General features: G+C 38.9%; 1 protein-coding gene across 7 annotated transcripts in view; it reads right to left on the reverse strand.

Annotated features, from left to right (window-relative positions):
- DNM3 (dynamin 3) overlaps positions 1-12163 on the reverse strand; it is a 292881-nt gene that overhangs the window by 28850 nt on the left and 251868 nt on the right. The window lies entirely within an intron of this gene.

Here is a 12163-nt window from a genome sequence, read left to right on the forward strand (position 1 = left end):
TGGTCCATTTGGACCCTTCAAATATCTCTAATATGTTTTCTCTCTGCTGGTAGGGAATGGACTAGGGATATTATTTCACTTTTTAGATGTTTTATGAGGGGGTGGGAACTTTTCTTCAATCTAATGCCTAAATATTAGTTTGTTACTATGATTATTAGCAGTGACGGCAATCTATCCTTATTTTCTCTTTCCCATTCTTCATAGTTACCAACTAAAATGAATGTATAGTTTTTCATTATTTTAATTTGTAACGTATTATTGATAAAGTTGACAGTCTTTTCTCAGAATTTGGCAATTGTGCCTCAGGTCCATATGCTATGTAGAAAATCTGCTCTCGTACATCCACATTTAGGACATAGACCTTCCTCCTCTTTCACCATGTATTTTCTTTGGCATGGAGAAAAGTATGCTCAAATTCGGATTTTTATATGAACCTCTAATAAGGTTGCAGAAGATATCTTCAACATTTTCTCACAACTTCCTAAAATATTTTTGTGCAAATGTAGTTCCCCCAAATCCTTAGCCCACGCTTTAATTACCCTACTCAGTATTTATGTGATCGTTCGTGACACTATATTGTATGTCTTTATTTATATAACGCCATAAATGTACATAGCGCTTCACAGTAGTAATACATATCATATAAATAACAAATAATATAAATAACAGATCATGGGAATAAGTGCTTCAGACATAAAAGTAACATTAAGGAAGAGGAGTCCCTGCTCCGAGGAGCTTACAATCTAATTGGTAGGTAGGGAGAACGTACAGAGACTGTAGGAGGGACACTCCACACTATCTGCCGCCGTCATCCCATTTAGGGTTGATGCTGTTTAATGATTACCGGGCTTTTGGTTTGCATACTCACAGTAGTGCTTGCAATGGCATTCTCTTTTATTATAGCCATTTATTGCCTATGTGGCTAACTAGAGTTGATACATAACCCTCATTCATATTATGAGTTAAGTGCATATTGTCAGCACCTCTTTTCTCATTTAGGTTTGCCACTTACCTTTCAGCAACCATAGCCTTATATAATTGCGTTACTCCAGCATTCCCTTTTACAGTACTTATTCGTTTGAGACACAGGGGCACACTTAGAGTAATAAGCTGTTATTCCACCATCTGTGTCTCATAGCATTTGTCCAATTAGGTTGTATGTGTACTCGTTTTAGATATTATTGATTCATGTTTTATCAGTCTTTAATAAATGTTATGTTTTAGATTAGTGGTGTACATACAAGTGATTTTCTCTTGGGGAGGGGGGGACATCTCTTTGCCCTCCATCTTTTCTGTCAACTACCCAACTCCATTTATTTTCAATTCCTGCAGATATTAATGGATTATAAAACATTTTACATGATGCGTGACAAACTCGGTCAATCTAAAGAATCGATTAACACATTGCTAGGCCAGAGGTGGTTATCTTTCATCAAATGATTAATGTAGTGTCGAGCTTGAAAGAGCATAAATATTTGTTCATTTGGACGATTATATATTTTTTAAATTTGGCAAATGATAAAACTATTTGTTTTTCTTTATGTAGTACATCTTTAATTTGTTTTATACCCTTTTATCTCCCAGGTCTTGAAAATAGGATTATTGGTGAGAGATAAGTATCAAGAAATGTTAGGATTCCTTTTGGCCATAATGTTCTTCCACATAAACCTCCAAGCTCTATCTGTATCTCTAACCAATATGTTTTCTTCCAGCTTCTTTGGAAAAAGTTTTCCTGTGGTATGTAAGCAAAAACACATTGACCACAGATGGAACACGTTTTTTTTTCCAAATCTGGAATCGTTAATGAATTTCTGTCAAGCATCCAGTCAGTAGTGATGAATAATTTAATGTTAGGTATGGTCAGACCACCGTTTTTTTTAAAAGTATAGTTTACTCATTTTTATTCTGCTTTTCTTTCCTTTCTAAAATAAAGCCATAGCTTTTCTATTGTCATTTTGTACGTCTTTATGTTGTAGAAGTATTCGAAGCATCTATATTGCACATATAATTTAGGGAAAATTACAGCCTTGCTTACAGAGCACCTGGAGCTATCGTAACTCTTAGATATTTTATTGTATCTCTGGCTAATTTGAATGGTTTAATCTAATCTCAAATTTCGTTTCACCAAAGGGTTTAGTGTCAGTACCTCTGACTTGTGTACATTAATCTCATACCCTGAAAATGAACTAAACATCTCAATAATGTTATTACCTTCTGGTACAGAAGAATCAGGGTCTGTCACGAAGAAAAGCATATTATCAGCAAACAATGTTAATTTTAATTATTGATTTCCTATCTTAAGTCCCTTAAATTTCTCTGATTTGTGAAGTTAGAGGGTTCAAGAGCCATGGAAAAAAGCAGGGGTGATAAAGGACATCCCTGTCTTGTTCCTATGGTAAATGGTTGATCGAATTCCAGGGGAGCGTCGTGGATACCCAAAAAAAAAAAAAAAATATATAGTGTAATACAGTAACAAAGTGTCGATAAAAATATAAGGGGTTGCCAAATCACAACTCACAAACGAAGTAGATTTTAAAGCATTGAATCTGTCTGGAACCGTGAAACATCCCAGTCAGGTGCGGTATAAACGGACAGCAATCTCATGAAAAAGAGAAAATAGCCATGGTGCAGATAGAATAACAAAGTTTTATAAATAAAGGTCACAAATGGAGGCTTACATAGATCGTAAAAGTAAAGGCAGTATGCAGCTGGGTCTTTAGTGTGTCGCAATCTCTCACCGCCCGGTACACACTGCTCTCAGCTCTGTCGTGCGTCTGGACACCGTGACGTCACTTCCGGATCGTGTCGTCACAGCTCGCCGGAACGGAAGACACCACCAAGACTCCCTCTGCTTCTCTTCCTCCTGTAAAATGGCTAACGAGCCAGACTCTACGCGTTTCGACGTAATGATTATCCAGTGATAACTCCGGCCTCCGGCACTTCCTGCCTGCTCTGCCCACTTCCGGTCCCCGTGGTAATATCTCATCCCCGGTCAATCCCAGCAGTGGCACCCCCAGTATGCTAAATGGAACTGAAATTAATCAATTTGCTACAATCCCTGTCTGGGGAAGTTTATACAAAGGTTTTAATAATTTGATAAAATCTCCTGTATTTCCAAACTGCTTCGTTGTATTATATAAATTATCCCATTCAATTAAATCAAAGGATTTCTTAGTGTCAAAAACAACTTTTCTGACATAATGTGCGTTAGGATTTTATATTCAACACTTAACAGTGATATAGGCATGTAAGAAGATGGATTTGTTTATTCTCTTCCTGGTTTAAGTAACACCCTTATAAAAGCACTATTTAATTATTTTGGGGTGGTTTCTGTATTCATCAAAAAGATCAGTGATTTGCAGAGATATTTCTTCTCTTAGAACTATATAGATTTCCCCAGTGTAGCCATCAATGCCTGGGTAGTTGGCATTCTTCAGAGTTTTTATTACAATATTTATCTCTTCTAATGTGATTTTACCATTTAATTTTACTATTTGATTTGGGGTTAATTTTGGTCAATTTAAATTATCCCCAAATTGTTTACTTATATTATTCATTTTGTCTCCTGTGTGTAGTTTCCCATAACATGTTTTAACTATCTGGAGGATGTCTTTTCCCCTAGACAGTAGTTTAAAACTCCATTCTGATCCTTCAGGGCTATAATATTTTGTAGCTTTGGGGAGCGCAGATATCACCATATAAAACAAACAAAAAAAACTAAACAACATAGTGTGATCTGCTTCACAAAATTTATTTTGAATTCTAGGATTTTGCCAAATGGAAACTCACAATTTTCTAGATGAAAATCTTGATACCTGCGCTCCCCAAAGCATCGAATTAACTACAAGGAAGAAAAACCGGACCTTTTGTTCAGAGGGTTGAGCTGCGACCTATTACTTGTTTTTGCACTTGCACGTTCACATTATTTACATAGATATATCATTTAATATTTATTGTACACTTGTGTATGTACCATAATCACTTATTTAAGCACATTATATCACTCTATATAGGAGCGCCGTAGTACCACTTTTTTGTTATCACTATAATATTTTGCAGCCTATAATTTTTTAGAAGATTAGACAAGATTTTGCCAATTTTGTTGCCATATTTGTAGAACTGACATTCATCTAATTCATCTTTTTTTTTTTTCTATGACCTTAAATTATTTTTTTTAATCATCAAATACGATTTTTTCGTAGATTCCGTTCGATTTTGTTGAAACGTTTGATAGGCCTTTGATAACTTTTCTTTTTTTACAGATCTCTATATATTGTCCATTTGATTCTCCCCCCCCCATTTGATTCTAACAGCTGTGGGAGACCATAAGGCTGAGTCCATGCTCCCTGCTTGCTCGCTGAGGCTCAGGGAAAGCGGGTGCTTTCCCTGGCCTTGCGGTTGCTTACCGCACGCGCCGTCAGCGGGCCTTCAGGGGGCGGGCGCGTCACTGGCCGGAGCCAGTGACGTCACGGAGCTGGTTCGCCCTCATTGGGCGAACCGCTCACGTGACCGGCCTGTCTCGCCGGCAAGCGGGGGAATTTTAAATTCCCCTAAGACCTGCGCTTCCGCAAGCGCGCGGAAGCGCAGGTGAGCCCCTACTAAAGCCGCTCTAATTGCGGCTGTAGGGGCTCAGTGCTGAGCGCGCTTCCGCCAGCAATCAGATAACATGGCCGAGGCCTTAGTCTCGTTGGAAAGCTCCAGACTCTGAAATCCCCTATATTATGATTTATAATTATTTTAAACCACAAGGGGGCAGGATGAGATAATGTGAATGTTTCAATTGTTGCTTCTTCCACTATATAAAAGTGGAGAGGGTGTACAGTATTAGCAGAAAATCTATACGGGGTAGAGATACATGCATTTTAGACATACAAGTAAATTATTTATCTTCCAGGTGTAGTGCCCTTCAAACATCTACTAAGTTAATATTTCTTTTTAAATATAAAGTTTTTATCTAGAAACTTGTCAAACATATTTAAGTTGATTGGAACTAGTCGGAACTGTGATTAGCGATGTTAATCACTGTAACAGCAAGCTATACCCACTGACTTGTTGACAGAGCAATTCAACACTACTCACACATGAAAATGTTGTTTTATTAAACCTCATGCATTGTATTATGTTATATACCAATTAAACTAATTTTAATGTATTAAAATATCTACCTACCATTCGTATTAGTTTTATTTTTCGGTTTCCAGTTGCCTATCCTAAGACTCTAGCTTCATCTATTCAGCTACTATATAATTATTTGACAAACTAAAAAGGTCTTGAGTGCATGTTATTGGGGGCTTCTATTGTGTCTCCCCCGATCTGGAAGTGTGAGATACTGTTTTGTGCTCTATATTAAAATCTCCTCCCAAAATCCAATTGCATAATTTTTGATTTTTGTTTTACTGTGTCCAAAACATTATTATTTACTGTAAATGTTCAGGGCATTAAGTTACATAACACAAATTGTTTTTTTGTTTACTTCTAGATCAATAATCAAATATGTACATTGAGAATCTGACACCCTTGAGTGTTCTATTATCTCGAGCCCCCCCCCCCCCCTTTTTTTTTTAAATCAAGATCGCGACACCCCTGGCTTTGGAATTGAAAGAGGCATACAGCATCTCCAATATTAAACCCAGTGCGAGTTAAGTTTTTCATGTTCCACCTCACTTAGATGTGTTTCATGTAGAAACACTGATTAAGTAAAGATTCCCCAGGCACTCTTCATATAAACTGATGGAGCAGATACGTTTCTTGCCCGTGCTCCTTCAGGACCTTCCTGTGGGAACACATCTGAAAAAAGTACTGTGTTACAGACAGCACTTCCAAGGTAAAGTTTACCAGTGTAGCCATCAATGCTGCTCCAGAGCCTGGTGACACGTATGAGTTTATGAGACATACTACTTTTGTGGAACCTTGTCTCTGCTGACTTTTTTGTCTGTTAAATTGCTGACATTTTCTCCCTATTCATTGGGATTTTGCCATAGGGTTAGCCACATGTAAAGTAACATTGCTTATTTGTCTGCTCTAGATTCCTATTCATTATAATTGTATTGGGCTGGTTCTCCATTAATCTAATATTGTGACATACCTGAAATTGTATACATCAACGTACCAGGGTTTCTCCGTTAACATTTAACAGATATTGATTGGATTACTGGCTATAGCAGTGTAAGCCTGTGTGGACACATTGATAGGATTATTGAGTGTTTCTCTGTGTATTGACTTCCCTGTCTATGGAACTACAACATAATGTTGTTCAGTTATGTACATGATTACAGTACAGATGGGAGGTATTTGTGGTATGGTATGAAGGGAAGTACCACAGGTTCCTTTTTTAGGGATCTGTGGGAACGGGCTGAGGAAGGGGCATCCTGCCCTGAAACGTTGTCCCCCTTAACTTTATCACATTTGCTCCATTTTTTTGCCGTTAGGCAGATTATTGTCACAACCTTACCCCTTTTCCCCTTGTTTTTTCCCTTCATTCCCCCTCTTCCCTTCCGTGATTTTGGCACGTATTTGTACACATAGATTTCCCTTAGGATAGTTGTAGCATCCTCCAGATTGTATACTGTGTATATCTCAATACGATTGATATGTTTTGGCATATTCCAGTGTTTTCTCATTATATTCACATTGAGTGCTGGGAACATCACCTTTTTTGAACACCACATCTGATTTCAGTTTTCCCAAATAGTTTGAGATTGATTTTTTTTTTAATGGGAGAATTTATCCCTCCCATATTTCAGGATATTAATCAGATTTAATGTGAACCCAACTTTTATTCGCTTGATCAGAATGCCCATGTTGGTTTCCAGATGTATAGCCGATCTTGAGACTGTTGCAATCCCTTTTATAATGAGTTGGTCAAAGCTTTCCTTTTGTTTTCTGTCTTTGAAATCACCTTAAATGAATTATTAAATAAAACTATATGAAATACAAAGAGTAACCTGCCTTCTTGTTTTGATGTAACATACAGATTTAACTTCCTTATGAGAAGTAATAAGTCTCACGCTTGTGTAAAGGTTAACACCATTATCTCCCCTGCATTTACCCGCTATATCATTTTTAAAGTACCATTCTCACTTAATATATTAATAACATTAGCATAACAAATTCAAACTATACAATGCTGACAGTTTCTTAACTAAACTGTTCTGAAGCATTTCTTCTCCCAACCTAAGGATACATTACGTTAAAGCAGTAATACTACTTTCCCCCTTTTTCTTTCTTGTTTTTACAGGCAGTCCTCGGTTATCCAACGGAATCCGTTCTGGGAGTAGCATTGGATAGTGAAACCGTTGTAAAGTGAGTTCCATGTTAATCAGTGGCGGTGAGCGTTGGATAACGCATTCCGGCATCAAAAAACAGCCCATAGGGAGGCATTGTAAAGCGTTGGATAAGCCATCCGTTGTAAATTGAAACGTTGTATAGCGAGGACTACCTGTATATGTAAAGCTTGTGACAATGTATACTTCATGAAGTAGATGTATCTGTACGAAACGTGTTGGATGTGGACTATAAAAGTGTAAGTCCCTGATTCTATAGTAGCAACATAGCTATTCAAAATCTACCTTGCGGTGTAATTCAGGGCTTTGTTTGCACGGCCGCCATCTTGTTGCTTTTGCAATGCAGCGGTGACGTCACAAGCCACCCCCACTGCTAAACAGGACAGCTGCTTTCCTTGCTGGAGAATAATAACCATCACGCCGTCCGTGTTCACTCCGTGGCTCCAGATACTTTTGACACTTTGGATACCTCCACCACATCGGTTCCTGCAGAGGAAAGAACCCTTACCTGTCGAGGATACCATCCGCATACCTCCAGGGATAGGAAGCTGTTCCTAAGAAGTTCCGTGGCTATCGGATCCATCAGCTGACGACACTGTTCCTTCGTGGTTGATGTGGATCTATCATGGTAAACCCATGCCGTTGTTGCATATGCTTTTAAGAACATTTTTTCTCTACGTGCAATACACACATACTGTTACCATCACCAAAATATATGTTTTCTCTCTTCCTTTGTGAAGCTAGTTTAATGAGAGCTTTGTGCATTACCCAGAGGGTACCTTGCAATGATATGTCAGGAGTATCATTAGTTGAGAAAAAAAGGTCCAGGTCTTGGGATCCCTGTGCCACTATATCTGGATTAGACATCTGAGTTATTTAGTCACCATGAATATAAAAGTGGAGGTCTGTACCAACCCGTTAGGCAGATCTGTATAGACCATTGTCCGGCCACATTATGGGATGACTTTTAGAAGAATAAACCAGTACGAAAGCTTGGCGATTAATAAATAAATAATCTATCTGGGAGTAGGTTTTGTGCACGTTCATGAAAAAGGATTTTGTGTTGAGTGTTGGTATCTCCACGTGTCAAGAAGAGAATATTGTTTAAGGAGAGAATGAAAGAATGATGAAACTTTACACTGTGTGCCTGATCTGTCTATGGCATTGCTTGAAGTTAGGTTTAGGTCTCCTCCTATTATTAACGTCCCTCTTGTCATCCTGTGCAATAAGGATTAACGGAAGAAAATGACCATAAATATAATACAGTACATATCCAAGATTGCACTCTTCATTAGAGGTTGTGTGTTTATATTTATGTCTCTAAATGTAGAACCTGTAAAGCATAAATTACCAGCTTAGAAATAATGCTGCAGAATTAGGCTTGTTCTTTTTATTTTAATGGCATTTCTTCTTACAGAGAAGTTTTCCTGTTGCGCCTGATTGCGTTTACAGAAACTAAAAGACATGCAATGTGGAACTTATTTCAGACCATAAAAGACAATGGAAAAAGCAGGTGAGACAGACGTCACTGGTCCATTCCTACAGATGATGGAATAATCAGAAGATACTTGGAAAACAAACACAGAAAGCAGTGAGCTTCAGCTACACATCACCAGTCGAGCAAGGACACTGCGTCCACTGGAGGAGGCGAGTTATTCTTACTATATCTCCTGTAGAGGTCACGAGAGGGAAGACAAAGAGGATAGCAGTGGCCTGCAGATGTTCACAGAGCAAAATCCTCATATAACAAACATAACTGTTAGCAGTAGATAAGGAATATTTGACCTGCCAAGTCTTCCCCTACTAAGGCTGAGTCCCTGGTGGTCACGGGGGCGTGAGCGCACCACAGTGGCTGTGTGCATGTGGGCGAGTAAAGCAATGTGACGCGTACGCTGGCAGGGAAGACAAAAATGTTGTCTTCCCGTGCTGCGGTCACGTGGTTGGCACACATCCATTGGCAGGGCAGATATGTCCCATCGTAGCCGCACCCCGTCATGGCCCCGCCCCCTCCCGCGCTCCCCTACAGACAGCCGATCGTGGCTGTAGTCTCTTCATGCGCCGCAATGCCTCCAACGCACGTGCAGCAGGGAGGACTGGGGCCGTAGCTTTACTATAATATTGTAAATTTGCTAATTTGCTAAATTGACACCTCTATCCCAGATGGAAATGTATTTCCCTGCATCCATGCCCCTTTCTGTGAAGAAGAGAGATAGAGAGGGCAAAGCACAAAGCTGAGAGAAGGGAGAGACATAAAAGGTCAGAACAATTTGCAGCTGATGTCTTTGTTGGGAAAAATATAAATGTTTTGTGTGTGTGTTACAACAAGAACTTTAAAGACCAAAAAAGTCTCCTCTATGTAAAGAACTGCATTTTGCACTTAATGTGCGTTTAGACACCCTGGTAAGGCAGGTTCAATTAATTATTTGCTGCTAGAAGGTTCTATGCTCAAAAGTAAACGCCACACCCTTGTAGTGATGGGCAACCCTGTCTAAAATGCATTTGTGAAGCTGTAAGTGTTTTCCCCGCAAATTCTATTCCCTGCGAAGAGTTTCGCCAAACCTCAAACGGCCAATAGGCCAAATTCAGCAAAATCTCACCATATACTGTAGTGAGCGAAACTTTATAAATAGTGATTTTTTATTTTTGTACTAAGCTAAAAAAAAAAAAAAAAAACAACAAAAATATTTCTGCACACTTATATAGAGAAGAAAAAAATAGCTACAAAACAACAAAATGGGGTGCTAGAGCAGTGTATACAGTCAAATACACAAATTAGCCATATTTAAAGAGGAAGCCAACCTAAATGCAAAAAGTATTGCAAAAACGTACATATTTATTGAAGATATCAAATTTTCAGCCACGACTGACCCAAGACTTGATATCTTCAATAAATATGTAAGGGTTTGCAATACTTTTTGCATTTGAGCGGGTTGCGATTCTACTTTATTTATTTATAGTCTCAGCATTAAGGAAATCTGATAGTTTTAGGGAATTTCGCAAATGATCAAAGTAAACAAAATTGCATTGCACATTAATTTAACTCAGACTCTTCCGTGGTTTTTTTCCCGCAACTCAAAAAGGGCACGTTTTGTCTGGTTCACAACCTCACGTGAAACTTTTGCACATCTCTACACACTTCCAGCAACAGTGGTGAACATAGCTCCATATTCATTAAAGGGTACTCCAATTTAACACGGCCTAAATCACATTCAAATGAATGGGAGTTAAGATGTGCTAAAGCTTGGCATTATTTAGTGAATATGGGTCATAGTGAGCTCATGCTGAATAACACAGAAGGCGAAAGAAAGGACTCTGGACAGTACTATTTACAGACTTACAAAACATTCACCATTGCTGTTATCTTTTATTTATACAGTATAGGCACAATACATTGACATTATTCACAACACAGTACAATATGAAGACAGAAAGGGTAGTAGATGCTATTATAAGCAGTATATATATATATATGTATATATATATATATATATATCCCATTTGACAGCATACCCCAAAGCTATTTTCTTACCTCCTCTATCGTTAACACTTTTGGGGAGAGGCTTGCACTAATTGCAAAGCAATGTGTTGCAGCTCCCTTCCAAAAACAAAGAGGATAAAAACAGGCACTGTTGGAAAATATTGCAAATATATTGGAAATGCAGGTGTTAAGCAAAATAATAATGTTGATGGGACATAATTACTGCACGGTGCGAAGTCTTAAAGCATCTTACGGGCTATTTTTTTCAATGGTCTGTAAAGTGCCTTACAGCTTAGCACTGTTTACTAAATTTAGGCCTATGTATCTTCCATTTGTCTAGACTTACAGTATGTCAGTGATTCTCAAACCTCTTAAAAGAATCGGCCCCACCAGGCTTCAGGAAAAACCTAATGCATTTGCAAACACAGAAGGATTCACCTAATTTGCATATGAAAATGATATTAATTGGTGGGCCCAAAAACTTTGTCTGGTTCAGGGCCCTGAGAAGAAACCATTGGAAAACCATTAAATAAAAAACAAACTTAGGGGCCTATTCTATAAGCCTCGATAAGCCACTTATCGAGCACATATTGGCCAAAATGCCTACTGCTATTCAGTAAGCCTCGATGAGTGGGCGATAAAGGCATAAATCACCCACATTTTCAGACATCAAAAAAAGTTCGCCGGGTGAGCAGGGATAACCCACATATCGGCAGGTTCTGAATCTCATGCAATTCTAGAAGCTAGTCACGGCTCTAGAATGGCGAGTTTCTCCCAAAATCCTCCCGCCAGGAAAAGTTGGTGTGAGGCTGGGGAGAAGCTGCAGAGAAGGCGGCGAGAGAGGACTTAGAAAAAAAAATGATGAATTTTTCCTGCATCAGATTCATGCCGGGGGAGTCCCCGGAGCTGATACCCATTAATATCAGCACCGGAGACCCCCGGCATGAATCCCATGCAATTAAAATGCATGTACAGGCAACTTAATTACCTTAGCGGCTAACTGCTAAGGCAATGAAGGGATTAACTACCACTGCCCATGTTTAGTGTGGGTAGCAGGGATGGGTGAAGGTGGTATTTGGTCCTTGGTGTTTAGGACTTGCGGGGGCTGCAGGTGGAGTTAACTCCTTCATTATCTTAGCGGTTAATAGCGCTAAGGTAATGAAGGGGTTAACCCCACCCGCTACCCATCCGGTAGGTATAAACACCCAATAAGGGCCAAATGCCAACTTCACCCATCCTCGCTACCCACAATAAATATTTTAAAACACAACAACAATACTACTCACCTCCTCTACCCCCAACAACCCCCCCCCCCCAAACACATACAGTACAGTAATGAGCAAAATGACTATTATCCAGATATGGATAATAGTGCATTTGCCCATTATAAAATCAAACATTA

Source organism: Ascaphus truei, chromosome 10 (assembly GCF_040206685.1).
Source record: "Ascaphus truei isolate aAscTru1 chromosome 10, aAscTru1.hap1, whole genome shotgun sequence".
Classification (NCBI taxonomy): domain Eukaryota; kingdom Metazoa; phylum Chordata; class Amphibia; order Anura; family Ascaphidae; genus Ascaphus; species Ascaphus truei.